The sequence below is a fragment of the Stegodyphus dumicola genome, chromosome 4, assembly GCF_044657685.1.
Source record: "Stegodyphus dumicola isolate Sdum_Otavi_A_Nest chromosome 4, ASM4465768v1".
NCBI lineage: Eukaryota > Metazoa > Arthropoda > Arachnida > Araneae > Eresidae > Stegodyphus > Stegodyphus dumicola.
This window is the reverse complement of record NC_140771.1, coordinates 256,796,185-256,814,546: the sequence shown is the minus strand read 5'-3', so window position 1 is coordinate 256,814,546 and position 18,362 is coordinate 256,796,185.

Genomic DNA, 18,362 nt, shown 5'->3' with positions numbered 1-18,362 from the left:
ATTACGCATTTAGTAAATAAATCAGAAAATATTTTAATGTATAACAAATGAATAGTAAGTAGCTAAACTTTTAGTTAGTAGTTAGCTTTTAGAAGTAGTTAAGCTTTTATAAAACAGAGCATAATAACACAGTTACAAAGATATTTAATATAATAAAGTTAGGTAATTTAGTAAATTTCAGTTGTTCAACAAAGCAATGAATTATGAAGTTCCTTGTATATCTGTATAAATGAACTTTATTGCTGTTTTAAGCAATTAAACAACTGTTCAAGTTATTTTAATAATTTTGAAATATATACACTAAAAGAAACAATAAAATGCATTAATTTATTTGTCAAACTTGATTTTGGCACGAAAGTCTGCAGAATGCTTCGTAGTTTTTAAGCACATAGAGGCAATGCAATTCTTATTCCTTGATCTGAAGTTTTCTGCAATTTTTTTTTTTTTTTTTTTTTATTTAAATTGTTGTATTGACACACATACAATTTTTGTATAGTGTGGATGTGGTCAGATGTGGATAAGTTTTTCGAACACTTTCGTTTATTTTACTGGCGTCGCTGAATTTTGCGATGAAATGCAGCACATTTATTGCCGAAAATCACCTTCCAGATTTTTCATACTGTTAATGTATACATCAGCAGTGAATTATTCTCCTCTTTCCTCAAATACACTACGGCGTTAAACAATAACCATTCACTAAAGATTTTGCGTAAATTCCCACTCATAATAATTTAAATTGCGAAAATCTCACAATTAGCACCCAAACACACTATTCAGCAGCACAATTCTTTCGAAAGCGCGCCGTAGTAGTCAAAAGTGGGGTAGGCGTCTTGCCAGGTAAAACTAGTCGATATTTCCGTGACGTCAAAAATTTGAAAAGTGGGGTAGGGTTCGGAAATACGCTCCAGTGCCATTCGAACGCTCAAAATTACAGATCTAATAATCTCCTATCTTCGTTATCAAAGGTATATTAATTTATATTGCTTAAACACTTGAATGTTTTCCTCCAGAATCAAAATATCAATACTGGTGAAATGTTTGGGTTCCGAATTAAGAACCACTGGCTTCTACGGACTGTAGAGTATATTCATGGAAGCTTCCGCATATATATAAATGATGTAAGGAATATAATTTATTTATTAATATATAACGAAAGAGAAGTCTGCTTATATTGTTTGGTGAATAGAAAACTGGGCAAAAGTATTTTTTAAGTCAAGTTATGCGGTTTTACTTTGAGTGAAGGATGTAAAATTGAATTCTTCGACATAAGTTTTTATTCAAAAAAGACAATAATTTTACAATCAAATATAATCCAAGAAATTGCCGATCACCAGTTGTTTCGTAACCTCTTGTGATATAAAAGATAGAAGATTACTTTCGCTGCCGCCCGCTCTCTTTCCTTCAACTTTTTTTTTAAATGAAACCGCTTTGTTTTTTCGAAGCAAAGTGGTGGTCATGGAAAGTAAATTTGCTCAATAATTGCTGTTTAGTTAGATGGTCCTTATGGAGTGCTTTTAGCTTTCAAATGTATTTTTGCTATATTTCGAATTTTTGAATTGGAACATGAGTGACGACAGATCAACTAATTTAAAATTGAAGGATATTTTAACAAAAACAAATAACCTAGACATTCTCCCAAAGACGTATGCTTAAAGCAGCACGGTTTTTCATGTGACAAACAATAAGCAATTTGAGATTTTGGAAGCTTTAACGAAAAATGAAGTTAAGCCAGATACCGAGTTATGTTTTATTCTGGAATTTATCAAACGCTAAATGGAACGATTTATCATTCAACAGTCAAATAACACACACACACACACCAGAGGACGCTCCTTCTACGTGGATATTCCGTACGAAATGTTGCTGAACGGGCTCTGTACGGGACTCATCAGTGGCGGCGCAGACCCCACAGTCCCGGCCCGGCTTTATACACAGCCTCAACAAGGTGAAAATCTAGAAACGAATTCAAAAAGATACGAAGTCACCTTCGCCTCGGGGCACCACTCCCTTGGCTACGGGTTATTCAGAATCGGTGCCTTGCTTTACTTTGTCAGTCCCCGCCACAGGGACTATGAGGGCCAAACCCCCATCGAAGAGACCCACTTACCATCTACATATTAGCTCCACAACAACCGAGGAAACGGACACGACAGTACCAGTACGGTCCCTGCCAAACCCGAACCTACCTGAGTATAATACTCGGGTTCTAGGCCTGTGAAGAGTGTTTATGTACCCCCCGTGGTTGAGACTGCCTAGGTACAGATCCTAACCAGTGCTTCCCAGGACGTCTCCTGAGTCAACCTCACAGTCAAATAACAGTAGAGATTATTACTTATTTTCTGAAAATATAAATTGAGATTTCTAACAGGATTTGCTGTATTTAACTTGTAGGCTATGTTCGGCTTTTAATTAGGAAATACCGGTTATTATTGAAATGATAATTAATAATGCTAAAAATCATCAACAGGATTCAAACGCTCTAGAACAGCATTGCAAATAAAGCTAGAATCGTCCGTAAATAATTACACAAACTTTACTTCTCAACATCACTTTCAACACCACTATTTTTGAAACCCTTATGACCTGCATTTTGGATGAAAGTATTCAGAAACGCTTAGAAACTACTGTCGACTTACTCGAGAAAATACAGAAGGCGAAGAAAACTCCAGCGGAGAAACTCAAAGCAGGTTTTGCAGCTGCTCAGCAGCTCATAGAATTCGCCGAGGAAGTTAAATAGTCACGTGACAGAGAGGAGAAACGCATTTTTACCGTCAACTTTGGCCTGCAGCACTCGTTGCCTAGAGCAAAGTTTCCTTCGTGTTCGCAAACATCGCTTGATGAATCATGACGTTGTACTCTTCATTATTACTCTGATTTCCTACTCTTCCCTTATTCCATGTTTTTATCTGTTTTTGAACTTCACCAACTACTTAGTTTATTATAAACTCACACATGTTCGAAAATTGTTATTTTTTGTTCTACTGGGATATCGAAAATCGCGGGAACCCAAGAGAGCGTCGACATTGCGTCTGAACCGAAGTTTGAACTCGATAAAAGTTACCTTCGACCTTCGTCGCCTGCTCGACAGCTATTTCGTGCATGCGCTTAAGACTGGATAGATGCCCCTCTTCGGTGAGGCGAAGGTTTCATTCTTAACATCATAAATCCCTTGATTTATTTGACGAAGTCGCTAACACATGTGTGGGCATAAACCGACTAACTGCTGATCACACTGACAAAATTAGAATTAAAGAAATATTTTGAAAGGGATTCGTCTAGAATAAAAAAGTGTGTTTGGTCCTATTGGCGAACCTCGTTATTTGAAAATCGTGTAAAAACGACCGTGGAAAAAAAGAGTTGGGTGTATTAAAAATAAAAAATTTGCGAGTAAAAATAGAGTTGGGTGTACTCCAAATAAAAAATTTGCGAGTTTTCGAAAATTTTGGATTCTTTGACATTCTGAATTTTTACCAGCTAGTTTATCTGTTTAAGTTATTTCAAGAATTTTAGAATGTAAGTCTCTTTCGTGAACGTTTTGATATTTTACACATACTAAATTTAAAACCAGATTTACGCGCCGACGGATGGTATGTTACCTTCATTGGATAAAGGTTTCAAAAATACTGGTGTTGAAAGTGATGTTGAGAAATAAAGTTTGTGTAATTATTTACGGACGATTCTAGCTTTATTTGCAATGCTGTTCTAGAGCGTTTGAATCCTGTTGATGATTCTTAGCATTATTAATCATCATTTCAATAATAACCGGTATTTCCTAATTAAAAGCCGAACATAGCCTACAAGTTAAATACAGCAAATCCTGTTAGAAATCTCAATTTATATTTTCAGAACATAAGTAATAATCTCTACTGTTATTTGACTGTTGAATGATAAATCGTTCCATTTACCGTTTTATAAATTCCAGAATAAAACATAACTCGGTATCTGGCTTAACTTAATTTTTCGTTAAAGCTTCCAAAATCTCAAATTGCTTATTGTTTGTCACATGAAAAACCGTGCTGCTTTAAGCATACGTCTTTGGGAGAATGTCTAGGTTATTTGTTTTTGTTAAAATATCCTTCAAATTTAAATTAGTTGAACTGTCGTCACTCATGTTCCAATTCAAAAATTCGAAATATAGCAAAAATACATTTGAAAGCTAAAAGCACTCCATAAGGACCACCACTTTGCTTCGATAAAACAAAGCGGTTTCATTTAAAAAAGAGTTGAAGAAAAGAGAGCGGGCGGCAGCAAAAGTAATTTTCTATCTCTTATATCACAAGAGGTTACGAAACAACTGGTGATCAGCAATTTCTTGGATTATATTTGATTGTAAAATTATTGTCTTTTTTGAATAAAAACTTATGTCGAAAAATTCAATTTTACATTCTTCACTCAAAGTAAAACCGCATAACTTGACTTAAAAAATACTTTTGCCCAGTTTTCTATTCACCAAATAATATAAGCAGACTTCTCTTTCGTTATATATTAATAAATAAATTATATTCCTTACATCATTTATATATATGCGGAAGCTTCCATGAATATACTCTACAGTCCGTAGAAGCCAGTGGTTCTTAATTCGGAACCCAAACATTTCATCAGTATTGATATTTTGATTCTGGAGGAAAACATTCAAGTGTTTAAGCAATATAAATTAATATACCTTTGATAACGAAGATAGGAGATTGTTAGATCTGTAATTTTGAGTGTTCGAATGGCACTGGACAGGTTTGGATTAGGCTTAATTAATTTATGTTTCTGCCTTTCTGGAAAATAGCAATGTACTTAATAAGCAATTAAAATTTTTATGGAAAAAAATAATACTAATTTCTAATATGTACATAAAGTTAATTAGCTATTATCATTATTATGGAGGGGAAAAACAAATTTAGAGGGTACGTTTTTGATCATACAACCGGAGGAAGCGTGCAGTCCACGTACACTTTTAGGCTTATATTTAGCAATATACAGTGCTAAATTCAAAAAGTGAAGTTACTGAATCTGGTTTCGAGACTGTTAGCAATAAGCTCTACTTTCTCCGTGTCTGTCTGAACTACCACTCTATCGATAGCAAAGAACGCAATCAATACTTTCTGTTTGCAAGTTCCGGCAGAGTTACGCCAACGACTGCTGTCATTGGTCGTTAGAGACTTTATATGTTCTGAATATTGTGATTGCAAGAACTGATCACATGATGTTTTGATCTCATTCTGGAAAATAAGACATCGAATTTTAAAATTTACTCTGCATGTCAAATTCCTCGTAGTTTAGTTTAAGGTACAGGTTAGGTGATCAAATGTAGAATCAATATTTTTACTGGATATAATTTCTTTTGTGGAATACTTTTATCGTTAGGTTTAAAACAAAAATTGTCCCAATTATATGACTCATAACGAGTTTATTTCATATTTACAAACAGATACAATAACCCCACATACGACTCCTCAAGAAATTGCTAGAAGCATCAAAAAATTAAATATTAAAAAATCTAAGGGTTTTGTGAAATTACCAACAGGGCTATCAAAGAGGTACCAAGAAATTTAACAGTACTTATTACTACATTATGCGTTTGGCTTCCTTTCCAGCTCAATGGAACCATGCTGTGAATGTTACTGTTTTAAAACCTGGAAAAATTTCTAGGCTGCCTGCCAGCTATTGCCTGTCCATTTGCTCCCATGCGTTGGGAAAATACTCGAAAGGTTTTTTTCTTAAAAGACTGAATGAATTTCTAGTATATCACAATAATATTAATAACGATCCATTCTGCTTCATGAATGGTCACTGTACAAAGTTACAAATTCTCAATTTTGTCGAGATTATTACGGAGGCTTTCACTAAAACGATATATAACAGCTTGCGTTCTTGACGTTGAGAAAGCTTTTGACCGAATATGGCATAAAGGAGTCTAATGTAAACTTTCCATCTTCCGGCTTCCTCCTAATAATGATTAAATTTCTTGAATCATATTTGCATTGTCGAAAATTCCAAGTTCGTGTGGGAGACGAACTATTAAGTAGAAAAATTAGATATGGAGTTTCTCGAGGGCGTATTCTTTTTAACACCCACATCGATGATTTCCCGGAACTTATCAGCAGCAAGATTGCAATAGATGAAAATTGACTGCAATAGATAGAATACAAATCTTGCAATAGGAAACTAGCAAATTAGCCTAACTATAATCTCTCCCTGATGCCACTTATGGAAATTCAAATAGAATACAAGTAAATGCAGTATAACTATATTTAGATGGTACAAGATAAACCACCCAATTAACCAAAACATGCGAATTGGAACCAAATGTTCCCAGTTGTAAATTCTACAAAATATCTGGGTGTAATCTTAGATAACCAACTAACTTTCAAAAACATACTAATTATGCCTTAAGCAAAACTAATGTTGCTTTTTTGGAATCTTGAGAAGAAGTTCAAAGCTTAACCTCAAAGTTAAAAGGACTCTCTAACTTTAAATGATTCACCCAGTTCTCTTTTGTGCTATACCAGCTTTTGCTTAGGCTCCCAAAGCTTATCGGAAGAAACTTTGGTTTTAAAAAAAAAAAAAAAAAAAAAACTAATTAGGAATCTTGCGAATGCATTCTGTTTTGCGCATAACCAGATTATTCATACTGTTCTCGACATTTTTGCAGCTCATGCTTACATCCTCGCAAGTTCATAGTACTTTCTTTGAAAGAATTGCAAACTCTGTTTATGCCCATATAACCAGTGTATCGGAGGAGGATCCTACCATTGAGCATCCATTTGAACGTTCTAGGAGAATTCCCCATAATGTTGTATATTAATAGCTAATGTTTACATAATTGTATGCATTTTCAAGTTGTACTATTGTTAAATATTTGCATAGTCGCCTGTGGTAACGGCAACCGCCGGCAAGAAAAGGAGGTGCTTTCCTTAGTGGCACCGCAGTTCCTTTTAGTTCGAGCCAGAATAGACCTGCCCGGGGAGAAGCCAGGGGATGAGAGATTCCGGTTCCAGCCCTGTTCCGGTTCCTGTCTTGTTGCGGATCCAGTCCTGTTCCGGTCCTGATCCAGTCCTATTCCAGTTCCAGCCTGGCCGTTTAAGTCCAAAACACGTAGGAGCGGATGTCTGAATCCAGCGAATGGAGATATACGCCGAGAGGGCTAGATGGATTCTGTCTTTTAAGGGAAAGTGTTCTTCACCGTGCCGGCATAGCTGTTACTTTAAAGCACTTTGAAGTTTTTCCGCCCAAGATGTTTTCGTTTATGATGTTAAGTTTTCATCAGTGTTGAAGTTCCAGTTAAATAAACCTTTAAGTTTTAGACAAGGTTTTTGTGTTCTTCAGAAAATTTTAGATTCGAACTCAGATATAGCACATAGGATTATTATCGGAAAAATCAACATTTGGCATCAAGCGACAGGATATTGTCTGCAAGGTAAGCGACTTTTTTATTTTTGAATCATGGAGGCTTTAAAGTTAGCACGAACTCAATATAGAAGACTATTCAGTAAAGCTTGTAATGAATTTGACAATGAAGAAACTAAATTTAATCAGGAAGAAAAATTAATTAAAATAAAAGTTACTGCCGAGAAAGCTAAAGTTTTGTTTGATACTGAAATGAAAATACGAGAATTAATGTTTAAAGAAATTACAGATGAGACTTTACTTATTAAAGAAATAGATGAATCTGAATTATATTTTGATAGGTGGAGACTTCTGAAAAGTAAAGTAAAAGATCTCACTTCTGGAACCCCGAATGTAAATTTAATTGATCCGTCCTTTATTCAGAATAAAATGTTACATTATCCGAAGATTAAATTGCCTATGTTTGACGGCAACGTGAAGAAATGGCTAGGATTTTGGGGGCAATTCCAAAAGATTGATAAAGATCCTACATTAGATAATAATGATAAATTTGCTTATTTAGCACAGGCTATGGAGAAGAATTCTCCTGCAGAGGAAATAGTTAAAAGCTTTCCGCCAACTGGCCATAGTTACAAGAGCGCAATCGAAGCATTGCAGACGCGTTTTGGTAACAAAGAATTACTAACGGAGATTTATATTCGTGATTTGCTAACCCTTGTTATTCAAAAACAAGGTACACACTCTTTGCGGAAACTATACGATGAACTCGAATCTAATCTAAGAGCCTTGAAGATATTGGGAATAAATAGAGGCAAATATTGCGCGATATTATATCCATTGGTAGAATCAGCATTGCCGAATGAAGTCTTAAAAACCTGGGAGAGACTTAGGTTTTCGCGTAAAGGATCAGAAAGTTTAACCGGTGAAAACGCCGAGTTAAGAGAAAGGGAATCTGACCTTGAGCGCTTTTTATGCTTCTTGCGCGGTGAAGTTGAAAGTGAGGAAAGAATTTCTTTAGCAGCTAAATCTTTCAATGTTTTCGATTGATTGGCTCACGGTAATAAGAAAGGGAATTCGGGTTTAAAGATAAGAGAACCTCACTTAAAACCTACGGCAGCTGAACTGTTTACTTCTTCTATGAAGCTAGAAAGCTAGAAAAGGCTGCATATTTTGTTCCAGTATAAATCATAGTTCTGCGGAATGTTTTCAGGCGCGTAACTTATCGTTGTCAGAAAGAGAAGTTTGGTCCAAAGGACACGCTCTTGTTATCTGTGTCTGAAATCTGGACATTCTGTCAAGAGGTGTAGATTATAAACAGTTTGTTTTACATGCGGCAAAAGGCATCATATTTTTCTATGTAAGGGCCATTCACAAATGAGTGAGACAAGGGCAACGGAGCAGCCTCCAAATCAGGCTGAAACACTCGCCAACATTTCTTCAAGGTCTCCTAAAGTTTTGCTGCAAACAATAAGAGTAATAATTAAAGGAGATAAAAAATCTCGTTCGGCTCGAGCTATAATTGATACTGGTTCTCAAAGGTCATATATTCTGCAAAGCTCAGCTCAAGATATGGGTTACAGGTATACGGTAAAGGAATACCTTAGCCACGCATTATTTGGCGGTACGACGACCAGTTTGTGTGAACATAAAGTTTACAAAATTCATTTATCTAATATGTCTGGCTCTTATAGTTGTAATTTTGATGCGTTAAGTCAGCCTGTTATTTGTAATAGTATACCTTCTATTGGACAAGGAATATGGCTTAAAGAGCTTTCTGACTGTGGAATAAGTTTAACAGATCGTTTAGAGGGACCCATAGAAATTTTAATAGGAGCCGATGTTGCAGGACGATTATTAACGGGGAATCGTAAACAAATTTCAAACGGTCTTGTAGCTATTGAGACAAAGTTAGGATGGACGGTTATGGGAAAAACCGGGGAGTTGAATAGTGAAGGTTCAACATTCTTAGTTACTTCAATGTTGAATAAAGAGGCTTGTATTTCTGATTTATGGGCCCTCGACTCGCTTGGTATTACGGACCCATCCGAACAAAAGAGTAAATTGGAATTGTATGAGGCTACCAGGCAACATTTTCTTGATACTGTAAAAATAGAAGATGACCGCTTTGTAGTGTCTTTGCCTTGGTTGGAAGGGCACCCTCCCCTGTCGGATAATTTTGAGTTATCGCTTAAAAGGTTGCACGGTACGATTAGGCAACTTGAAATCGATAATCTTCGCCAAGAGTATGAAAATATATTCCAAGAATGGCTCAAAGAGGGCATAATAGAGGAAGTACCCGTAAATGAATTAGATTTACCCCATCATTATTTGCCACATAGACATGTTGTTAAGGAACATAGTACTACGAAGTTACGGCCAGTATTTGACGCTTCGTCTAAAGCAAAGGGTTCTCCGAGTCTCAACGATTGTCTTGAAAAGGGATTAAACCTTATTTCATTTATTCCTACAATCTTAAATAGATTTCGCCAAGAAAAAATAGGGGTGATTTCTGATATTCGTAAGGCCTTTCTACAAATTGGCCTGAATTTTAGTGACAGAAACTTCCTCCGATTTCTTTGGATAAAGGGTGAAGATGGCTTGAAGCATTTTTGTCATTGTCGAGTCGTATTTGGTGTAACCAGTAGTCCATTTTTACTTGGAGCTGTTATTCAATATCACTTAAATTCAATTTTGGAGAAAAATGATGCAGATGTAAAATATCCTTCCAACATTATTGTTAAATTGATGAATAGTTTCTATGTTGATAACTGTGTAACAAGTGTCGGAAGTGAAGATGAATTACAGCGCTTCATGAAAGTATCTTCAGATGTTATGGCAGAATGAAAATTTGAATTACGGGGTTGGGAATATACCGACTGTAGTTTAGAAACAGAAACTATTGCGAATGTATTAGGTTTGTTATGGGAAAGACAAGGCGATACTCTTCAAATAAATGTTGCTAATTTACAAAATCTTTGTTTCAAAAAAGTTACGAAAAGAAGTATTTTGGCAATAGCCCATAAAGTATTTGATCCCATCGGTATAACATGTCCAGTCCTTATATTACCTAAGATGTTATTACAGCGTACATGGGAAACAAAAGTAAAATGGGACGAAGAAGTTAACACCGAAATTAAAAGTAAATTTTTGAAATGGGTAAAAGACATTTCTCTTTTGAAAAACATTAAAATTCCAAGGTGGATACGATATCAGCCAAAACAGTGTTCAATCCATGTTTTTTGTGACGCCAGTCAAGCAGCGTATGCGGCAGTAGTTTTTATTCGTGTAGAAGAACCTGAATCAGTTAAAGTCCAGTTGTTTCAGGCTAGGTCTAGAGTTTCCCCTTGTGGTAAAAAGGAAACTACTATTGTAAGATTAGAATTGTTAGCAGCAACTATTGCATCTCGTCTTGCTGCAGACGTTCTAAAAGACTTTGAGGCCAGAAGTATATTTTTCTGGACAGATTCAACTACTGTCCTTGCATGGATAAAAAGGGAAGAACAATGGGGGACATTTGTAGAAAATAGAGTACAGGAAATAAGGCTTTTGACACGTGTGGAGGATTGGAGGCATATACCTGGTCACCTTAACCCTGCAGATCTTCCAAGTAGAGGGTGTTCAGTTCGCCAACTCTCCCGGTCAAAATGGTGGGAGGGTCCGAGCTGGCTTTTAAAATCCCAAGAAAATTGGCCGAGTGCCGAATTTATAACTGATGAAGCGGAAATAGCCAGCGAAAAAAAAAGGCAGTGGTTTCATCTCTAGCGTCTACTGAAAGGTTTAGTTTGAGTGAGCGAGTTTCTAGCTATCGAAAAACAGTTAGAGTTGTTGGTTGGATTCAACGATTTTTCTTTAATTGCAGAAATAAGAAAAAAAGGAAAGGTGAACTCACTGTTGATGAAATTGATTTTGCAGAAAAGGTTGTTATTCGCTTGATTCAATCGGAATCGTTTCAGGATATAGAAGACGCACGCTTACGAACTCTTAGTCCATTTTATGATGCGGGAATTGTAAGAATTAAAACTGGTGCGTTTCGAAGAGATGACACGTTAGAGTTTAGAACACCTATACTATTACCAGGAGAACATCCATTAGTTAGGAATTTAATTATGGAAGAACATAAAAAGAAAGGACGTGCAGGTGTACAATATATACTGAATACCTTAAGGGAAAGGTTTTGGTTGTTATCTGGCAGAAGAACGGTGCGTTCTGTTTTGAGTAAATGCATTATTTGCAAGAGATATTCTGCTGTACCTGTTGACCACATATCAGCCCCACCGCCAATAGAGCGAGTAAATGATTCAGCAGTATTTCAGGTAACAGGTATAGACCTTTGTGGTCCTTTATTGTTGAGAAACAAAGATAAGCCATGGATTTGTGTTTTTACATGCGCCGTTTATAGAGCGGTCCATTTGGAGTTGCTGACTTCTCTATCTACAGAAGTGTTTCTTCAGGCTTTTCATCGGTTCGTGTCACGAAGAGGTAAACCCACAACTGTGTACAGTGATAATGGAACTAATTTTGTAGGAGCTTCAAATGCATTCAAATTAATAGATTTTGAACAAATTAATCGGCAGGCAGCCAATGAGCGGATAACATGGAAATTTATTCCCCCTGGTGCTCCATGGTGGGGTGGTTGGTGGGAACGTCTGATCGGAATGATGAAGCAAGTCCTTAAAAAAGTTCTTAAACATGCTTGTTTAAATTATGAAGAAATGTACACGATACTGTGTGACTGTGAAGCGATTCTTAATGACCGACCGTTGACAGTAATTCCTTCCGATCCTGAATTTAAAGCTTTAACTCCTGCCGACTTTTTAAAAGAAATTAGAACTAGTAGTTTGCGGGATATAAAATACGGTATTAACTCAAGTAATTTACAAAGAAGATTTCAGTATATTCAAACTGTACGAGAAGCATTTAAAAATAGATTTCGTAAAGAATATTTGGGAATTCTCAAGGTTTCGCATAAAAGAGCTGAAAGGAAAGTTACTATTAAATTAGATGATATTGTTTTGATCAGTAGTAGTGACAAAAGACATTTTTGACAACTTGGTCGTGTCATAGAACTACTTCCTGGACCTGATGGAATAAATCGGCTTGCAAGAGTAGAGACCCGAAATGGAATTTTGCTTAGAGCAGTTCGAGCTCTGTATCCTTTAAAGGTAGCGCAAAATGATGTACCCGTGAAGCTGCAGAATGAAAAACAAGATTCGTTGTCTGAACTTAAACTCAACGTAGATGATAAATCTGTAAGACCTGTAACACGATCTGGTAGAACTGTAACTCCGCCGGACAGACTGGCATATTAAGGCTCTTTGGCATTGTTTTACTTTGATGTGAAAGTTCACTTTTTTTTTCTTTTTTTTTTCCTTAGGTGGAGGGATGTTAAATATTTGCATAGTCGCCTGTAGTAACGGCAACCGCCGGCAAGAAAAGGAGGTGCTTTCCTTAGTGGCACCGCAGTTCCTTTTAGTTCGAGCCAGAATAGACCTGCCCGGGGAGAAGCCAGGGGATGAGAGATTCCGGTTCCAGCCCTGTTCCGGTTCCCGTCTTGTTGCGGATCCAGTCCTGTTCCGGTCCTGATCCAGTCTTATTCCAGTTCCAGCCTGGCCGTTTAAGTCCAAAACACGTAGGAGCGGATGTCTGAATCCAGCGAATGGAGATATACGCCGAAAGGGCTAGATAGATTCTGTCTTTTAAGGGAAAGTGTTCTTCACCGTGCCGGCATAGCTGTTACTTTAAAGCACTTTGAAGTTTTTCCGCCCAAGATGTTAAGTTTTCGTATATGATGTTAAGTTTTCATCAGTGTTGAAGTTCCAGTTAAATAAACCTTTAAGTTTTAGACAAGGATTTTGTGTTCTTTAGAAAATTTTAGATTCGAAGTCAGATATAGCACATAGGATTATTATCGGAAAAATCAAAACTATAATCTGGAATTTTCCACAGCACACGCTGTGATAGGTTACATCACAGGGGAAAGGCGTTGTCATATATATAACGCTACACAGAGACTTATTAATTTCAACTTCGAAATGGGAATAATTGAGCTCATTACTTCATTCATCACAAATAGAAGCTTTTCTGTCTCCATCGGAAAAAACATCTCTGACACTAGAAAAATTAATACTGGTATACCACAGGGCAGCATTTTAGGACCAATTTTATATTTATTATATGTTGCAGACTTCCCTGGCGACCCACCTGGATAGAAATAACTTTTTAGGACGACACAGCTTTAGCTGTGAAGTCTGCTAACGCAAATCATGCTTTAAAGAAGCTGCAGGACATTATGCCCAATATTGAATCTTGCTGTACTAAATGGAGGATATGGATCAATGCGCAAAAGTTGCAACTACTTGTCATCAGGAGAAAACATACACGGACCCCACTCAAAAGGAAACTTTATCTTTTCAATGAACAGGTGCCGCAAGTCACAAAAGCCAAGTACCTCGGGGTAGTACTGAATCAAAAACTAACTTGAAACGACCATATCACTAATGTGAGGAAAAAGGCTTTCGCTGTAATCAACAGCTTAAAGCCCCTTCTTAACAAGTTTTCAAAATTAGATCTGCGTCGAAAGCGGCTTGTGTATATAATGAACATACGGCTTGTCATTACATATGCTTCGCCAGCCTGGAATACGGCTAAAAAGAGAGACCTGTACATACTGCAAGTAATTCAGAATAGAATACTTAGAATGATTACTAATGCTCATTACTACGTCAGCAACGCTGCTCTACACAGAGACTTGAAACTTAGTACAACTGAGCAGCATTTGCACAAACTCAACAAGAATTTCTTCATGAAAGCTCTTAACTGTGCACATTTGTCTAATTTAAACACACTAAAGTATACAATTCTAGACGAGGACTGTGAAATTCGACCTCTAGCGGCCGACCTTGCAAATGACTCTAACTTTCCTATTTAATGATTAGTAGTGTGCAATAGAGTGCAATATCTTGTATATAGTGTACATATTGTATATATTTTTCTGTTATATTTTTACTCTTTCTGTATTTGTATTGTACTGTTACTTTAAGACATTGTGCTTTTTCTTCAATTAACATAGGACGTTCATGATCCTTGCTGTCCATGATCACTGCATTGCATGTCCATGATTCACTTGCATGTCCATGATTCACTTGCTGTCCATGATCGCGCGATGTCTTGGTCTCCCGCTTTTTTTCCACCTCCTCCGCTCCCTCTGGGATACCACGGGCAGGTAGTACCATGTGATGCGCCCATGTGGCAAATTTGATTAAGCCGGAAAAACTGCACACTGTGTGGTACTCCGGCAATAAATTAATCAGTCAGTCAATACGATACTCACTTCTCTAGAGACTGTCCCAAACCAAAACATGAAAAGCCTCTATGTATAAAATGCAGATTAGAACATATTCGCAATTACAGAGGATGTTCTAAATCCCCTAATCCCAATTCTCCAACCCCCTCCACCCGTATAAGACTTACATGGACAGGATTATTACAAATAAATCCTATCCATCTGCACTGAAAGGACAAACGTCTCAAGAAATTGATGAAGCTAGAAAAATTTAGAACGATCTCGAAGACCTGGTCGAAATAATTCACTCCTCAGGACTAAAGTCAACTAAATTGAAGTTCTTGTATTAATACAAGTAGTACACTCGCATTTACACCACAAAATCATGGCTAGTAAGTACCCCCAAAAGCCGTTCTCCAGTGAGATTAGTAATTGTTTGGAACGCAAACAGTCTTAAGAATAAATTAGATGAATTTTTTGATTTCATAATTGACAATGAAATAGACATCTTTTGTGTCTCTGAAACTTACGCCACTCCCAGCGATAGGTTAACAATTAAAAACTACTGATGTTTTCGCTGTGATAGGTTACATCACAGGGGAAAGGCGTTGTCATATATATTCATTGTAAATTATCGTCTTGCTTAATCGCAACAGATAGAGCTCACGATTACGAAATTGTTGTGGTCTCAGTGCAGCTTCCCAGTTATGGACGTACACACTTCGCTGCATCTACAATCCCCCAGATAATAAACTTACTTCTAACACTCTTGCCAGCATCATCCCAATTAATTACTTTTACGGCCCGCGAGTACATTTTACTATGAATAAATTTATGTTACTAAATTATTATTATTAATATCAAAATTATTTTACTGTGTGAAAATTTAAATCTAATATGAATTTAAAGTAGGTTCTATTTAGTTTGCGTAACTTCACTTAACCTGGCTGAATACAGAAGCAATCCGTTTAACGTCTAATGATGGTTAGCTCAACGTTGGCGCCACATATTATTTTGTGGTTGGTTGTTGTTTATCTATGGTTGGCGCACGTGATGCGCACACTACCCTGCGCTATTTGGTTGATTCATGCAATCGTGCGAATGCAGTCTTGCCTAAAATTTGAGGAGTGACTGTGTTATAATATTAATAACTTAATTTCATATTTATTTATTAATTAAAATAATTATTGAATATGAGTGCTACTAATAAAAGAAAAATATACCTCGAAAATCGAGAATTTCAAGATCGCTGGAGATAGATTATTTATTTATTCTGAACAACAATGGTAAAGCACAGTGTTTGGAATGTTTACAAATCATAGCCGTCTGTAAAGAGTATAACTTGACGCACCATTATCTTTCCATGCATGAAAAATAGTATTTGTAGACGCGAGACATGAAAATACCACTAGTGAAAAAAATCTGATGTGTACACCACATGAAATCCTTGTACGGAATATTAAAGTATACGCATTTTTTCTTGCATTTCATTTCCACTTATTGGACTGAATTAAATCTACTTCGCCGACAGCGCATTAACCACAAAAGAATAAATGCATTCTTTAAAATTGACTCTATTTGTTTACCATAGCGACACTCTGGCGCTAGGTTCACTTAACAGTATTATATTTCGTTCATATTATAACTATGTATGTCTATGTCATAACACAATTAAGAGGCAATCGGCCTAGTGCGGCTTTTACCAATATATTATAAGTAGGGTGTCTTTAATGATGAGTTGAATCCAGTAAGACGGAACGTACATTTTGCACCTAGTGCAGAGTCTCTAGAAGAGAAGTAAACGTGTCCTCACGATGTGAGGATCTGCAGCTTGAGGATTTCTACCGCTCGGCTATGCTTGTCTTGAGAGAAGCTGCGAATTAATCTTGATCTGCAAAGTTCAAAATCATCTCAATGGCTTGAAACGCTACGCAACGTTTCTGCAAATTTGATTTAGCTGATTTAATTCTCTGAACTATTGTGGGTATTGATTTCATGAGATAAAGGGTTTTCTGATCTTTGAAAATGTTAATGATTTCTGCTAAATTTTCCTGCGGGTTTTCTGCTTAACTTTATCACTGTAAAGGTTTGTAGGCATTTCTTGATTAGTTTGGTCTGAAGCTTGAATGAATTCGGGAAAGTCATCTTTAGTGGGAATTTATTGTGGTTTTTCTATCTTCTCTATACCTTACAACCACGATAAGAAGAAACGAGATTTTCGTGACAGTAAATGCAAGTTGGTTTTTCATCTGGTTTTTAATTTACAGGTATTGGATCTGTGAGTTTGTCCGTACTTATAGCACCTGACCGTTTTGAACCAGTTATTTTGGGAGTGCCCGAACTACTGGGAATTGAAACATTGAATTGGACGTTTTCTGGGTTGATATTGTTCTATTGGGATACTGAATCCGAACATATTGTTCAATTGATGAATGTTCTCTCCTGCAGAATTTCTTTTTAGTTCAAGGAAAATATAGGTAAACGGATAATTTGGTCTTCTTTCTTCGTGAATTGCTTTACTTTAATTATAGGGAAGCTTCTGTGTTCTAAGTCTGCGTGAATTGCTTGCTCTGTGTAGGATCTTGGGGTATTCTTAAGTATAACTTTAATTGAAGACGCTGAGGAAATTTGGTGCGTGTGAAAACTAATCTGTGCTTTCTGGAATTAATCAACTGTAGCTTTATAATCGGCTTCGGTGGTAGTGTAAAGGAAAATCTGTCTGGCTTTGATTGTAACTTCAAATTCGTTTTTACATATTTCTCTGAGCATTTTGCCTATTTCAGGCCAATCAACATCGTTTTCTTGAATGACTAATGGGGGAATTTTCTATTTATTTTCTGCGTTATTCTGTGTTGTAGTCATCTGCGATTCATCTGTAACTTCCATAGTATCGTTATTTTCGTTAAGAGTTTCAAATCTGTTATTATGCGGAATATCTGGTGGTGGGATAGACTTGGAAGTTTTCTCTGTTTTCTTTGCAATTTGCCAATCCTTCTGATTTATCGTTTTATCATCTGTTTTAGAATTTGCGAGCTTCCGGGTGTTCTGAATGCTCGCTAAAATGAACTGATTTTGTTGAATTTCTTCTTGTAACTTTGAACGCATTTCTATTGCTTGTGGGGAGGTTAATGTCTTCATAGACTCAATACAGTTTAATTTATCGGCGATTCCGTTTTCTAATTTGAGTGAGAGATCTTTTGGGTTAGTCGGAAGCTGAGTATTAAGATATTCTTACGAGGTAGCTTCTGTTAAATTAGGAAAAACCTTTCTGTGTTTGTTAACGACTGCTTCAAAATTTGAAGGGGAGGGTTTGAATTTCTTGGTATTATCGACTATTTTCTTAGGACTTCCTGCGGTCTTCTTTTCTTTTCTCTGGGATTTACTTTTCTTAGTAGAAATTAGAATAGCAATTATACTTTGAAGGGATGTGTTATCTGAAGCAATTACAGCCATCTCTTTGGATGTAGTCAATTTTCTTGAATAATTCGAATAAGCAGAATCATTATCGCTATCATAATCGCTGAAAGCAGCATGCCAAGGAATTTTGCCTCTATCTGGTAGTTCGCTTCTACTGGCCATATCGAGGAGAACAAGCAGAAATAATATTTACCAAAAATCGAAGAGCAGTCGTCGTGGCAAGAGGAAAACTTCATCCCTCATTTTCCTCCCGCATGTTCTATTCAAATACTATAATGTTATAATGTAGATGTCTTTTTACTTAGTAAGAGGCCATTAACGGCCT